Here is a 13,242-nt window from a genome sequence, read left to right on the forward strand (position 1 = left end):
CTAATAACCAGTTCATGTACACTTCTGAAAGGAATCATGTGAGTAATGGGACGCCTCAGAGGAAGGGAGTTCTTGAAATTGATACTCTGAATGCCATATTGGCTCAGAATAAAATATTGACTCAGCAAGTCAATATGATCTCTTAGAGTTTGAATGGATTGAAGGAATCATCCAACAGTACTAAAGATGCCTCTTCTGAAGAAGAAGCTTATGATCCTCAGAACCCTGCAATAGCAGAGGTTAATTACATGGGTGAACCCTATGGAAGCACCTATAATCCCTCATGGAGAAATCATCCAAATTTCTCATGAAAGGATCAACAAAAACCTCAACAAGGCTTTAACAATGGTGGAAGAAATAGGTTTAGCAATAGCAAACCTTTTCCATCATCCACTCAGCAACAGACAGAGAATTTTGAGCAGAATCCATCTAGCTTGGCAAATATAGTCTCTGATCTAAATAAGGCCACTTTGAGTTTTATGAATGAAACAAGGTCCTCCATTAGAAATTTGGAGGCACAAGTGGGCCAGCTGAGTAAAAGAGTCACGAAAATCCCTCCTAGTACTCTCCCAAGCAATACAGAAGAGAATCCAAAGAGAGAGTGCAAGGCCATATATTTAACCATCATGGCTGAACCTACAAGGGAGGGAGAGGACGTGAATCCCAGTGAGGAAGACTTCCTGGGACGCTCAGTGATCAATAAGGAGTTCCTCAATGAAGACCTAAAGAAATCTGAGGCTCATCTAGAGACCATAGAGATTCCATTGAACTTCCTTCTGCCCTTCATGAGCTCTGATGAGTACTCTTCTTCTGAAGAGAATGAAGACATTACTGAAGAGCAAGTTGCCAAGTACATTGGTGCAATCATGAAGCTGAATGCCAAATTATTTGTTAATGAGACTTGGGAAGATGAACCTCCCTTACTCACCAATGAACTGAATGCATTGGATAGGCAGAAATTACCTCAAAAGAAACAGGATCCTGGTAAATTTCTAGTTCCCTGTAACATAGGTACCATGAACTTTGAGAAAGCTCTGTGGGACCTGGGGTCAGGAATAAACTTAATGCCACTCTTCGTAATGAAGAAACTTGGGATCTTTGAGGTGCAAGCTGCTAGAATCTCATTAGAGATGGTAGACAACTCAAGAAAATAGGCTTATGGACAAGTAGAGGACGTGTTAGTAAAGGTTGAATGCCTTTTACATCCCTGCTGATTTCATAATCCTAGACACTGGGAAGGATGAGGATGAATCCATCATCCTTGGAAGACCCTTCCTAGCCACAGCAAGAGCTATGATTGATGTGGACAGAGGAGAGTTGGTCCTCCAACTGAATGAGGCAACCTTGTGTTTGAAACTCAAGGATCTCCTTTTGTAACCATGGAGAGGAAGCATGAAAAGCTTCTCTCACTGCAGAGTCAACCAAAGCCCCCACAGTCAAACTCTAAGTTTGGTGTTGGGAGGCCACAACCAAACTCTAAGTTTGGTGTTGAACCCCCACATTCAAACTCTAAGTTTGGTATTGGGAGGTTCGAACCTTGCTCTGATTATCTGTGAGGCTCCATGAGAGCTCACTGTCAAGCTATTGACATTAAAGAAGCGCTTGTGGGGAGGCAACCCAATGTTATTTAATCATATCTATTTTATTTTCTTTTTGTTATTTCATGTTTTATTAGGTTGATGATCATGTGAAGTCATAAAAACTACTGAAAAATCAAAAATAGAATGAAAAACAGCATTGAAAACAGCACACCCTAGAGGAGAGCAGTCTGGCATTTAAACGCTAGAAATAAGCATCTGTCTGGTGTTTAACGCCAGAAACAGGCACCAAGCTGGCGTTTAACACCAAAAACAAGCATCTACCTGGAGTTAAACGCCAGAAACAAGCTATATTTGGGCGTTTAACGCTAGAAACAGGCAGCAGTCTGGCGTTAAACGCCAGGATTGCACAGCAAGGGCGTTTTACACGCCTAATTGGAGCAGGGATGTTAAGTCCTTGACCCCACTTGATCTGTGGACCCCACAGGATCACCACAGGATCTCCACCACTTCTTCTCTCCTCTTCACACCTTTTCATAACTCTCTCCCCAAAATAACCTCCACCAATCACCTCCATCTCCTCTATCTCTTCTTCTTCTCATCCTTTCTTTCTTCTTTTGCTCGAGGACGAGCAAACACTTTAAGTTTAGTATGGAAAAAGCATTGCTTTTTTGATTTTCCATAACCACTAATGCCTCAAGGGATGCACTTCCCTCCACAAAACTATTTGGAGCAAATCAACACTTCCTTAGGAGAATTAAGTTCCAACATGGGACAACTAAGGGTGGAGCACCAAGAGCACTCCATCATCCTTCATGAGATTAGAGAAGATTAAAGAGCTATGAGGGAGGAGCAACAAAGGCAAGGAAGAGACATAGAGGAGCTCAAAAGCACCATTGGTTCATCAAGAAGAGGAAGACGCTATCCTCACTAAGGTGGACTCATTCCTTAATCTCCTTGTCTATTTATTTTACTGTTTTTCAATTTTTGAGCTTTATGTTTTATTTATGTTTGTGTCTTTACTATATGATCACTAGTGTCTAAGTGTCTATGCCTTAAAGTTATGAATATGAATCCATCACCTCTCTTAAATGAAAACTATTCTAAAAACAAAAGAACAAGAAGTACATAGTTTCAAATTCATCCTTGAAACTAGTTTAATTATTTTGATGTGGTGGCAATACTTTTTGTTTTTTGAATGTATGCTTGAACAGTGCATATGTCTTTTGAATTTGATGTTTATGAATGTTAAATATTTTGGCTCTTGAAGAATAAGGAAAAAGGAGAAATGTTATTTGATAATTTGAAAAATCATAAAAATGATTCTTGAAGCAAGAAAAAGCAGTGAATACAAAAGCTTGCAGAAAAAAAAAGAAAGAAAAGAAAATGGCAAAAAAAAAAGAAAAAAAGAAAGAAAAGAAAAAGCAAGCAGAAAAAGCCAAAAGCTCTTTCAACCAAAAGGCAAGAGCAAAAAGCCAATAGCCCTTAAAACCAAAAGGCAAGGGTAAATAAAAAAGGATCCAAGGCTTTGAGCATCAGTGGATAGGAGGGCCTAAAGGAATAAAATCCTTGCCTAAGCGGCTAAACCAAGCTGTCCCTAACCATGTGCTTGTGGCGTGAAGGTGTCAAGTGAAAACTTGAGACTGAGCGGTTAAAGTCAAGGTCCAAAGCAAAAAAAGAGTGTGCTTAAGAACCCTGGACACCTCTAATTGGGGACGTGATGCTGGGGCATTTTGGCCAGTTTCACTGACCTTTTCTTTACTGTTTTAGGGTAGTTTCATGCATTTTCTTAGGAAATAAGCAAGTTTTGGGTAGAATTTCACTTACCTCTTGATTCAAGCAAACATGGTGCACTTTACATGGTTTCATGAGAATTATGCATGAATTATATGACAAATTAGATGATGCATGTCTCATGATGTGGATTAGAACTTTGATGCACTTTATTGCTTGATTTCAGGACAAAGGAAGCAAGAAAGAACCACGTTAGCAACCACGTTAGTCTAACTAACGTGACCACTAACGTGGAATGGGAGCTAGCTTGCAACGTTAATGAGAAAAGTAATCGCCAATAACGTCCTCAAAGCCATCATAGCCCACGATAAGAGTCACATTAACTAAGTTAACGTGAACTCTAACGTGGAAGAAAGAAAGTGGAGCCAACGTTAGTGACACTCACCTTTGTCACTAAGGTTGGACCAAGCTCATATTGGCCATATTAGCCTCCACGTTAACTTAGTTAACGTGGACTCTAACGTTGGGAAGCAAAAGAATGGCCAATGTTAGTGACACTCACCATTGTCACTAACGTTGGACTAAGCCACTTTGAGCTACGTGAACTCCCACGTTAACTAAGTTAACGTGAAAGCTAACGTAGAGAAAGCAAACAATCGCCAATGTTAGTGACACTCACCTTTGTCACTAACGTTGGAATGAGCCACAATGAGCCACTATGAGCCACGTAACTCCCACGTTAACTTAGTTAACGTGGAAGCTGACGTGGAGGGAAGGATGATGAGCCAACGTTAGTGACACTCACCTTTGTCACTAACGTTGGAGATGGCTATCATCACCACGTTAGAAGCCACGTTAACGTAGATTCTAACGTGGGAAGTAGGGGCATCTTGGAACGTTAGTGACAAAATTAAGTGTCACTAACGTTCTCGAAGGATTAGCAAGCCTACGTTAAGAGCCACGTTAACTAAGTTAATGTGGACTCTAACGCAGGGGAAAGAAGGACTCTCAACGTTATTGGAAAAGGTGAGTCCCAATAACGTGTGCGAAGGACCAAGAGGTAACGTTAGTGGTCACGTTGGTGCCACTAACGTTGAAGTTAACGTGGATCATCCCTGGGTTAGGAACGTTAATGAAAAAGGAGATTGTCACTAACGTTCTTGAATCCACACTCTCACTTAACGTTAACGCCACTAACGTCCTGAGCTAAATACCCTGCCTACTTCACACTTTCTCTCTGCAAGTAAAGCTAAGCCCACTGAAGAGGATAACTGCTTCAAACTCAAGATCCAAAGGCCCATATCCAAGACTTGAAGAACCAACTAGAAGATCAGAAGAGTAGTATATATAGGGGTCATTTTGAATTAGAAAGTAGCTTTTTTGGGGGAGTTGGAAACTGGAGAACTTCTCTCTGGATAATTTTACTTTCTCTGCACTTCTAGTTTACTTTTCATGATGTATTTTCCATCTCTGTTTTCCATTTCCAGAGCTATGAACAACTAAACCCCCTTTCATTGGGTTAGGGAGCTCTGTTGTAATTTGATGGTTCAATATTAGTTTTCATTATTCTTCTTCTATCTTTTCTCTTGATTTTACTAGAAAGATTTCAATCTTCATCCAATTGGATAGTTATCTTGGAAAAAAAGCTATTCATACTTGGATCTCTTCTGAACCTTGGAAGAGGAATGAAGAGATCATGCTAGAAATGCTTTCTCATGTTGGACCAAATTGGGGTTGGAAGGATATGGTGACTATAATTCTACCAACACTTGATTTGGGAATGCATGTGGTATAATCAATGACCATACTTCATCTCTTCTCATGAGAAATTGACCAAGGAATTGGCTATTGATCAAGATTTGAGAGATTGAATTACAAGGAATTGTAATTTGATCACTTAAGATTGCCAAGGAGATCAATGAACGCATTGATTGAGGAAGAGGTGAAAATGAATTTGATCCGGAGAATGCAACATCTCCTAAGCCCAATGAATTCCCCATTTCTGATCTTACCCATTCTCTTTAATTTCTGTAATTTACTTTTATGAGCATCTTCCCCATTCCCATTTAAGATTCTGCAATTTACTTTCTGCCATTTATTTTCAGCTCTTTACTTTCAGCATTTACATTTTATAGTATTTACTTTCCTGCCATTTAATTTCTTGCAACTCTCAAACCAAATTCTGCTTCGCTCAACTAGAACATTCCTCTAATTAAAGTTGCTAGACCAATCAATCCATGTGGGATTCGACCTCACTCTATTGGGAGTTTTTACTTGATGACAATTCGGTATACTTGCCAAAGGAAAATTTATGAGAGACAAGTTTCCCTGCATCAAGTTTATGGCACCGTTGCCGGGGATTGATTTTGTATCAACAATGATTAAATTAGAGGATAACTAGATTGAGCATTTTTTTTGTTTGATTTAAGTTCATTTAAGTAATTTACTTTCTGTTCAGTTATTTTCTTCCCTTTTCCCTACCCATTTTCTTAGTTGTTTACAATTCAGTCCACTAACCCACTAACTGTTTGATATATTGCATCACTCACACTAACAGTATTTCTGTAGAAATTACTTTCTGCATCTATTTTCTTGCTTGTGCCTTGTTGGTTGTATGACAGGGAGAAGAAGCGGGGCTTCAACTTCATTTGATTCTGAACCTGATAGGACCTTCCTTAAATTAAGGAGGGAAGGAAGAGGAAAGAGAGTAGTTGGTGCTGAGGAAGAGGAGGAATACTTTGAACCAGATATGGATGAGAACATGGAGAACCATAATGAAGAAGAAGCTCACAACCATGGCCTGGAAGGTCCAGCACATCAGGCTGGGCAAGAGAGAAGGGTTCTAGGTTCTTACATCAACCCAAACCCAGGAAATTGCGGAAGCAGCATCCAAAGGCCAACCATACATGCCAACAACTTTGAACTAAAGCCACAGCTCATCACCCTTGTTCAGAACAATTGTTCATTCAGAGGAGGTGTCCAAGAAGATCCCAATCAACATCTCACCACCTTCCTGAGGATATGTGATACTGTGAAGTCTAATGGTGTTCATCCTGACACCTATAGACTACTTCTGTTCCCTTTCTCACTCAAGGACAAGGCATCTAAATGGCTGGAATCCTTCCCAAAGGAGAGTTTAGCAACCTAGGAAGATGTGGTGAACAAATTCTTGGCAAGATTCTATCCTCCTCAACGGATCAACAGGCTGACAGCTGAGGTGTAAACCTTCAGGCAGCAAGATGGTGAGACTCTATATGAAGCATGAGAGAGGTTTAAGGACCTGACAAGAAGATGTCCACCAGATATGTTCAATGAATGGGTGCAGCTACACATTTTCTATGAAGGCCTTACTTATGAATCAAATAAGGCAGTAGACCATTCATCAGGGGGATCTCTAAACAAGAAGAAGACCATTGAAGAAGCCATAGATATCATTGAGACTGTAGCAGAGAATGACTACTTCTATGCCTCTGAAAGAGGCAACACTAGAGGAGTGATGGAGCTAAACAATGTAGATGCACTGCTGGCCCAAAACAAGCTCATTACCAAGCAATTAGCTGACCTCACCAAGAAGATGGAGAGGAACCAAGTAGCAGCAATCACCACCTCATCAACAACCCAAGAAGGAGAGGATGAAGAAGCAGAGGGTAGTCAGGAGCAAGCCAACTATATTGGGAATTTACCTAGGCAAAATCATGACCCATACTCCAAGACCTACAACCCTGGTTGGAGGAATCACCCAAACTTTGGGTGGGGAAATCAACAGGATCAAGGTCAAGATCAGAGACGTCACAATCCCAACAACCATGCGGCTCACCAACATTCCACACAAAGATCATATCAACATCACCCTAACAACACCTCTCCCCATCCATACCAAAACCAAAATAACCCAACTCACCCATCCACTCTCAACTCACCATCATCTGAAGATAGACTCTCCAGAATTGAGACTCTACTTGAGGGCATATGCAAAGAGATTCAAGATAATAAGGTATTCAAGGAGGAGGTGCGAGCCAATATCAAGAATCAGGGAGACACCATCAAGAGGCTGGAATTTCAAGTGGGATACCTCTCTGAGCAGATTCCCAAACCTACTGATAGCTTCCCAAGTGACACAGAGAAAAATCCGAGAGGTGAAGCAAAGAAAGTCAGATGGGAAGATTGCAAGATGGTTACTACAAGTAATAAGGAGACTAAGGAAGAGCTGAACAACCCATTAGAACAACTTGAAGATACTTCAGCAGGAAAGCAGGGGGAGAATCATCAAGAAACCACAATTACACAGAAGGAGCTGACACAGAAGGAGCTGCTGAGACTCTATGCACCCTTTCCCCAATTACTAAATGGCTGTGTAGAGAAGAGACTATACTCAAGGTTTCTTGACATGTTTGCATCTCTCCATATAAACATACCATTCATCGCCCTCCAACAAATGCCCTCATACATTAAGTATATGAAGGAGCTGCTGACCAAAAAAAGCTCACTCAAGGGAGGACAAACAATAGTGATGAATAAGGAGTGCAGTGCTCTCATTCAACCAGAGATGCCTACAAAAAGGAAGGACCCAGGAAGTTTCTATATCCTCTGTGCCATAGGAGAAACAATGTTTGATAAAGGACTCTGCGATTTGGGAGCAAGCATCAACTTAATGCCTTTATCCCTTGTGAAGAGGCTGCAGATCAATGAGATAATACCCACAGATGTAGTTATCAGGCTGGCTGACAAAACTCAAAAACAAGCAGTAGGAGTGGTTGAAAATGTGCTGGTGAAGGTTGGAAAATACTTCCTGCCCACAGACTTTGTCATCTTGGACATGGAAGAGAGTCACCTCCACCCAATCATATTGGGAAGACCATTCCTAGCTACAGCCAGGGGAGCTAATTTTGAGGATTCATGATGAACAACTCACTTTGAATGTTTTCAAGCCCTCAAAGAAACAGATCAAGAGAACAAAGAACCAGGCAAAGATCACAGTGAGATACTGAAGGAAGAAACAGGCACTGAAGCACAACCAGCACATCTGGAAATCCCCTTAGTTGATGAACAAGGCGTTCAGAAGCTGACACAGCTCAAGAAAAATCAGGAGGAACCTAAACCACCAGAGTTATATGAGACCAGCAACAAAATCTCTTTGGAAGAGGAGGTCACAAAGAGCAAGGCAAAATCAAAAGGAACAAAGAAGAAGGTACCAAGGAGGTGAGGAACAAGAAGATCCCTACAGAGGACTTCTCTCCAAGGGATAAAGTAATCTCAGTGTACTTCCCAGTTATTCCCCCCGATCTCCCCACCATCCCATCTCAGCTACCTAAAGTTTTTACCATCAACAGAGTTCTCTCCCTAGAACATGTGGAAATCCTTGATGAAGCCAATGGAGATAGATTTACTGCAAGGGGGGAGGATTTGAAGCACTACCAGCCACCCTGCCAAAGGAAAAAACGTCAAGCTAGTGACGCTAAAGAAGCGCTTCATTGGAGGCAACCCATGTTCTACATGCTTTTAGAAGAGTTAATAATGCAAGGTTCATGAATTCCAAACCAACCCTGACATACACTTGAATGAATCCTTTTATGCAGCATATAGTAAAGAACAAGTTTGGTGTTCAAGGCATACTAATAGAGCATAATTGTGATGTTACTCTTAGAGCCTTGAATAAAAATCTTACATCACATGGCCACAAACTAAGTTTGGTGTCACCTATGGTGTCACCAATGTTGCATACACTGACACATTCAGTTAATCAGTTGGTTGGCATTCATGAATACTACTTAGTTAGTTATAAACAAAAACTATAAAAAAAAAGTGGTAGTTGCTCCCATTTTTTTTATTTTGCCGCCACTATCCACACAATTAATAATTACATTTTTTTCTTGTTTTGTAGGAAAATTGATGACAATTGAAAGGAAGATTCGGCCACCACAAAAGGAGAGTATTTCACAAGTGTCTCAAGGGGGAATGCATTGGGAAATGTTGCCATGCAAAAATTGAAAGAATGAGACCCTTGGAGACCGAACCAATCTCCTTCATAAAGATGAGGATCCTTGTGCTCATCCTATGCTAAAACCCCATCCGTTCATCACACAACCACTCCATCAATCCAAACCTTTCATTCACTTACCACTTTCTTATATAAGTGATTTTAGTCTATACCCCTTCCACATTCGAAATTCCCATCCTTTATACTCCACATTCCAACAACCACTTCTTCAAACCTCTCATTCTTGAAATCCAACACCTTCACATAGCCAAAATCACTCATGGCATCATCAAGCTCTAAAAGAAGAAAGGAAAAGGAGCCTATGGAGCAATGCCCTTTCGATGAAAAGAAATTTAGAACCCTTCACCATGCGTTGCAGTATGGGTGGATGGTTGATAAAGAGATCATATATGAGCTAGGATTTCAAGTCAGAAAGACTGAGTGCCCCGAAATCACAAAGAAGGTGGAAAAGAGAAGATGGGAGCCCCTCACTGATCCGGTCACTAGGGTAAATGCAAATCTTGTAAGAGAGTTTTATGCAAATGTTGTCCGATATGATAAGGCAGATGAGTCTTACACAAGTTTTGTAAGAGGAAAGACTGTGGATTTAAGTCCCATGAGTGTTATGAGGGCATTAAAGTTACGGTCTATACCGTTTAAGGAAGAGAGCTATCATTCAAGAATTGATAACAGCCCCAACTATGACCAGATTGTGCAAGATATAGGCGTACCAGGCGTTGACTGGGTGCGAGATTCCGAAAGGAAACCCAAGTTCATTAAGAGAGGGGACCTCACTCTTGAAGCAAAGGGGTGGTTCGAAATTGTAAGGAGATCCATCCTCCCCGCCGGGAACAACTCAGAGGTGAATCCCAAGAGAGCCACAATGGTGCACTGTATACTCAAAGGAGGAGAGATCAAGGTTCATGAATTCATAGCCCAAGGCATTAGGAAGAGGGCCGAGAATAGCGATTTTAGAGAAAAGTTAGGCTACCCCAGCACTATTTTCCGACTATGCGACATGGCTGGAATGGTGTTTGAAGACGAAGACCCCGAGTGGATAAAAGAGGGCATTCCAATTACAGTCCGACGGATGAATGCTGTTGCATCTCCCCTACCTCAGCCCTAAAGCCAAGGGATGGTTTGAACTCGTTAGGAGATCTATCCTCCCAGCAGCGAACAATTCTGAGGTCAACATCACTCGAGCTACTATTGTATATTGCTTAGTACAAGGTGGAGATATCAATGTGCACGAACTTATAGCTGAGGGGATTCAAGAGTCAGCTGAGAAGATTGATTCGGGTGCCAGGCTTTGGTACCCCAGCACTATCCTCAGACTGTGCACGAAGGCCAAAGTTGTCTTTGAGGATAGCAACCCAGATTGGTTAAATCCTGGGAGGCTAATTACGTTTCACCGTCTAACTCATGTGACACCAGCCCAACAACAAAGAAGACCTCACATAGGAAAGCCAAAACCAAAAAGAGGAGCTCACCAAGAAGAGTCTCATCAGGAAGAACACCAACAAAGAGGATATTATGACCCAACCAACATAAACCTGAATCACATTTATGGAGCCATTGGGGAACTAGCAAGGAGTTATATGGAGGGACAAGTACAACAACTGCACATTCAAGCTCAAAGAATGGATCGTCAAGAAGAGCTCCTTTCTAATTGGATGAATCAACAAAGGGAGTGGCAGAAACAGAAAATGGAACATTATTCCCAGCTCACTCAAGCCATCAATCAAGTGTCTGAAAGGCAAGAGCGTCAAGATAAGCACCTTCAAGAACTCAACCAACGCCAGCTAGCTCAGACGAAGGCATTCAATGAGTTCAGTGTACTTAATGAAAGACGACAACTACATAGGGAGGAGTTCAACGTAAACACTCAAGCTAAGTTGAACTATATGTCTAGTCATATGCATAATCTACACTCTGCAATCCCTAGGTATGATGAGGTCCAAAAAGATTTCACAGAACAATAGGAAAGGAAGGTAAAACAGCAGAAGGAAACACTGAAAAAGAAGATGGAAGATGCTGGTTTTTGGAAGAAGTTGATTGGAAAAGGCAAGGGAAGTGGGAGTACAAGCACTCAAGAAAAACACCAAGAAGACAAGCAAGAGGAAGAGCATGGGCAACCCCATGAGTAAAAGGTGGTGGAGTTCCCTCTTTGATCCATATTTTTCAAGCTTTAAATAAGGAAAATCATGTATGAAATAGAACATGTTCCATGGTAGTTTAGGATTTTCAATTCTGTTTCTAGTATTCTCCTTGCTTAGGTCTATAATTGCTAGTCAAATTGCCTGTTTTCAATCCCATCTTGCTTGTTGTGTTGCTTGTCTCCTTTTTAATCAAATAAAAAGAGAATGTGTATTATCAAAGACCATATTGGAGTTCATATTGTGGAGTAAGTTCCTAGATTTGTGGTGTGGTAATAGATTAGCTAAGTTGGTTCACCAATAAGGTGGGAAGGCAACTATCTGTCCTGAAGCATATGCTTGAAACACACCCTATGAGACTTGCTGAATAACAAGATCCCAATAAGAAAAGGGAAAGAAAAAAAATGAAAGTTAAAGAATAAAAGAAAAAGAGTAAGAAATAAGGCTAGGCACCAAGGGTTTGAATCTTGGGGCAAGTGTCTGTGGTGTTCCTGTGTAAGAGATTTACTTGGATGAATAAGCTCTTAGGGGTGCCTTATCACTTGGTAACTTGGGTTAACTAACTCGGGATTATCAGCTGAAAGTCCACTATCAAGAGTAACTTTTGCTATAGAACACTTAGTAACCCAAAGAGGTGCTGGACACCAAGGTGTCAAGAAAAAAAATAACAAACCATGTGCCTGTGGTGTGTATGTATGGGGGAAAAAGACTTGAGGGAGTAAGCCCTTAGGGGTGTCTCAACACCTAGCACCTTGAACCAACTGGTTCGGGAGTGCTGGCTGAAAGCTTATCTTAAAGAGTCGCCCCGTCACAGAGCACCTAGTCTAAGAACACAAATATGCCCTGAAATGACAAAAAGGATCAATGAATAAAAGTCTCATAAGGTGCAGTCAAGTGGGTATTCCAAGACATGATAAAGGTCTGAAAGCCAGTGAAGGAATGAACCTAAGTTGCTATGCATGAAACCACCATAAAACCAAGGACATAACTTCCACAATAATGACTCATTTCTCTTGGCATTTCATTCATCATTCTCTTGTTCCAGTACTTACTTAGGAACAAGCAAGCTTTAAGTTTGGTGTTGTGATGCCGGGGCATTTTGGCCAGTTTCACTGACCTTTTCTTTACTGTTTTAGGGTAGTTTCATGCATTTTCTTAGGAAATAAGCAAGTTTTGAGTAGAATTTCACTTACCTCTTGATTCAAGCAAACATGGTGCACTTTACATGATTTCATGAGAATTATGCATGAATTATATAACAAATTAGATGATGCATGTCTCATGATGTGGATTAGAACTTTGATGCACTTTTTTGCTTGATTTCAGGACAAAGGAAGCAAGAAAGAACCACGTTAGCAGCCACGTTAGTCTAACTAACGTGACCACTAACGTGGAATGGGAGCTAGCTTGCAACGTTAATGAGAAAACTGATCGCCAATAACATCCTCGAAGCCATCATAGCCCACGATAAGAGTCACGTTAACTAAGTTAACGTGAACTCTAACGTCGAAGAAAGAAAGTAGAGCCAACGTTAGTGACACTCACCTTTGTCACTAACGTTGGACCAAGCTCATATTGGCCACGTTAGCCTCCACGTTAACTTAGTTAACGTGGACTCTAACGTTGGGAAGCAAAAGAATGGCCAACGTTAGTGACACTCACCATTGTCACTAACGTCGGACTAAGCCACTTTGAGCTACGTGAACTCCCACGTTAACTAAGTTAACGTGGAAGCTAACGTAGAGAAAGCAAACAATCGCCAACGTTAGTGACACTCACCTTTGTCACTAACGTTGGAATGAGCCACAATGAGCCACTAGTTAACGTGGAAGCTAAC

At 41.1% G+C, this 13,242-nt stretch overlaps 1 long non-coding RNA gene and 1 other non-coding gene across 2 annotated transcripts in view; both read right to left on the minus strand.

The window, feature by feature from the left end:
• LOC148545181 (uncharacterized) overlaps positions 1-13,242 on the minus strand; it is a 194,862-nt gene that overhangs the window by 68,984 nt on the left and 112,636 nt on the right. The gene's annotated exons all lie outside the window — the stretch shown is intronic.
• On the minus strand, positions 6,475-6,581 carry LOC148545185 (small nucleolar RNA R71). The gene has a single exon (XR_015901774.1). It is a non-coding gene; the product is annotated as a small nucleolar RNA R71 (small nucleolar RNA).

Source organism: Arachis ipaensis, chromosome B9 (assembly GCF_059453495.1).
Source record: "Arachis ipaensis isolate K30076 ecotype BB chromosome B9, ASM5945349v1, whole genome shotgun sequence".
In the NCBI taxonomy this organism is placed as follows: Eukaryota; Viridiplantae; Streptophyta; class Magnoliopsida; order Fabales; family Fabaceae; genus Arachis; species Arachis ipaensis.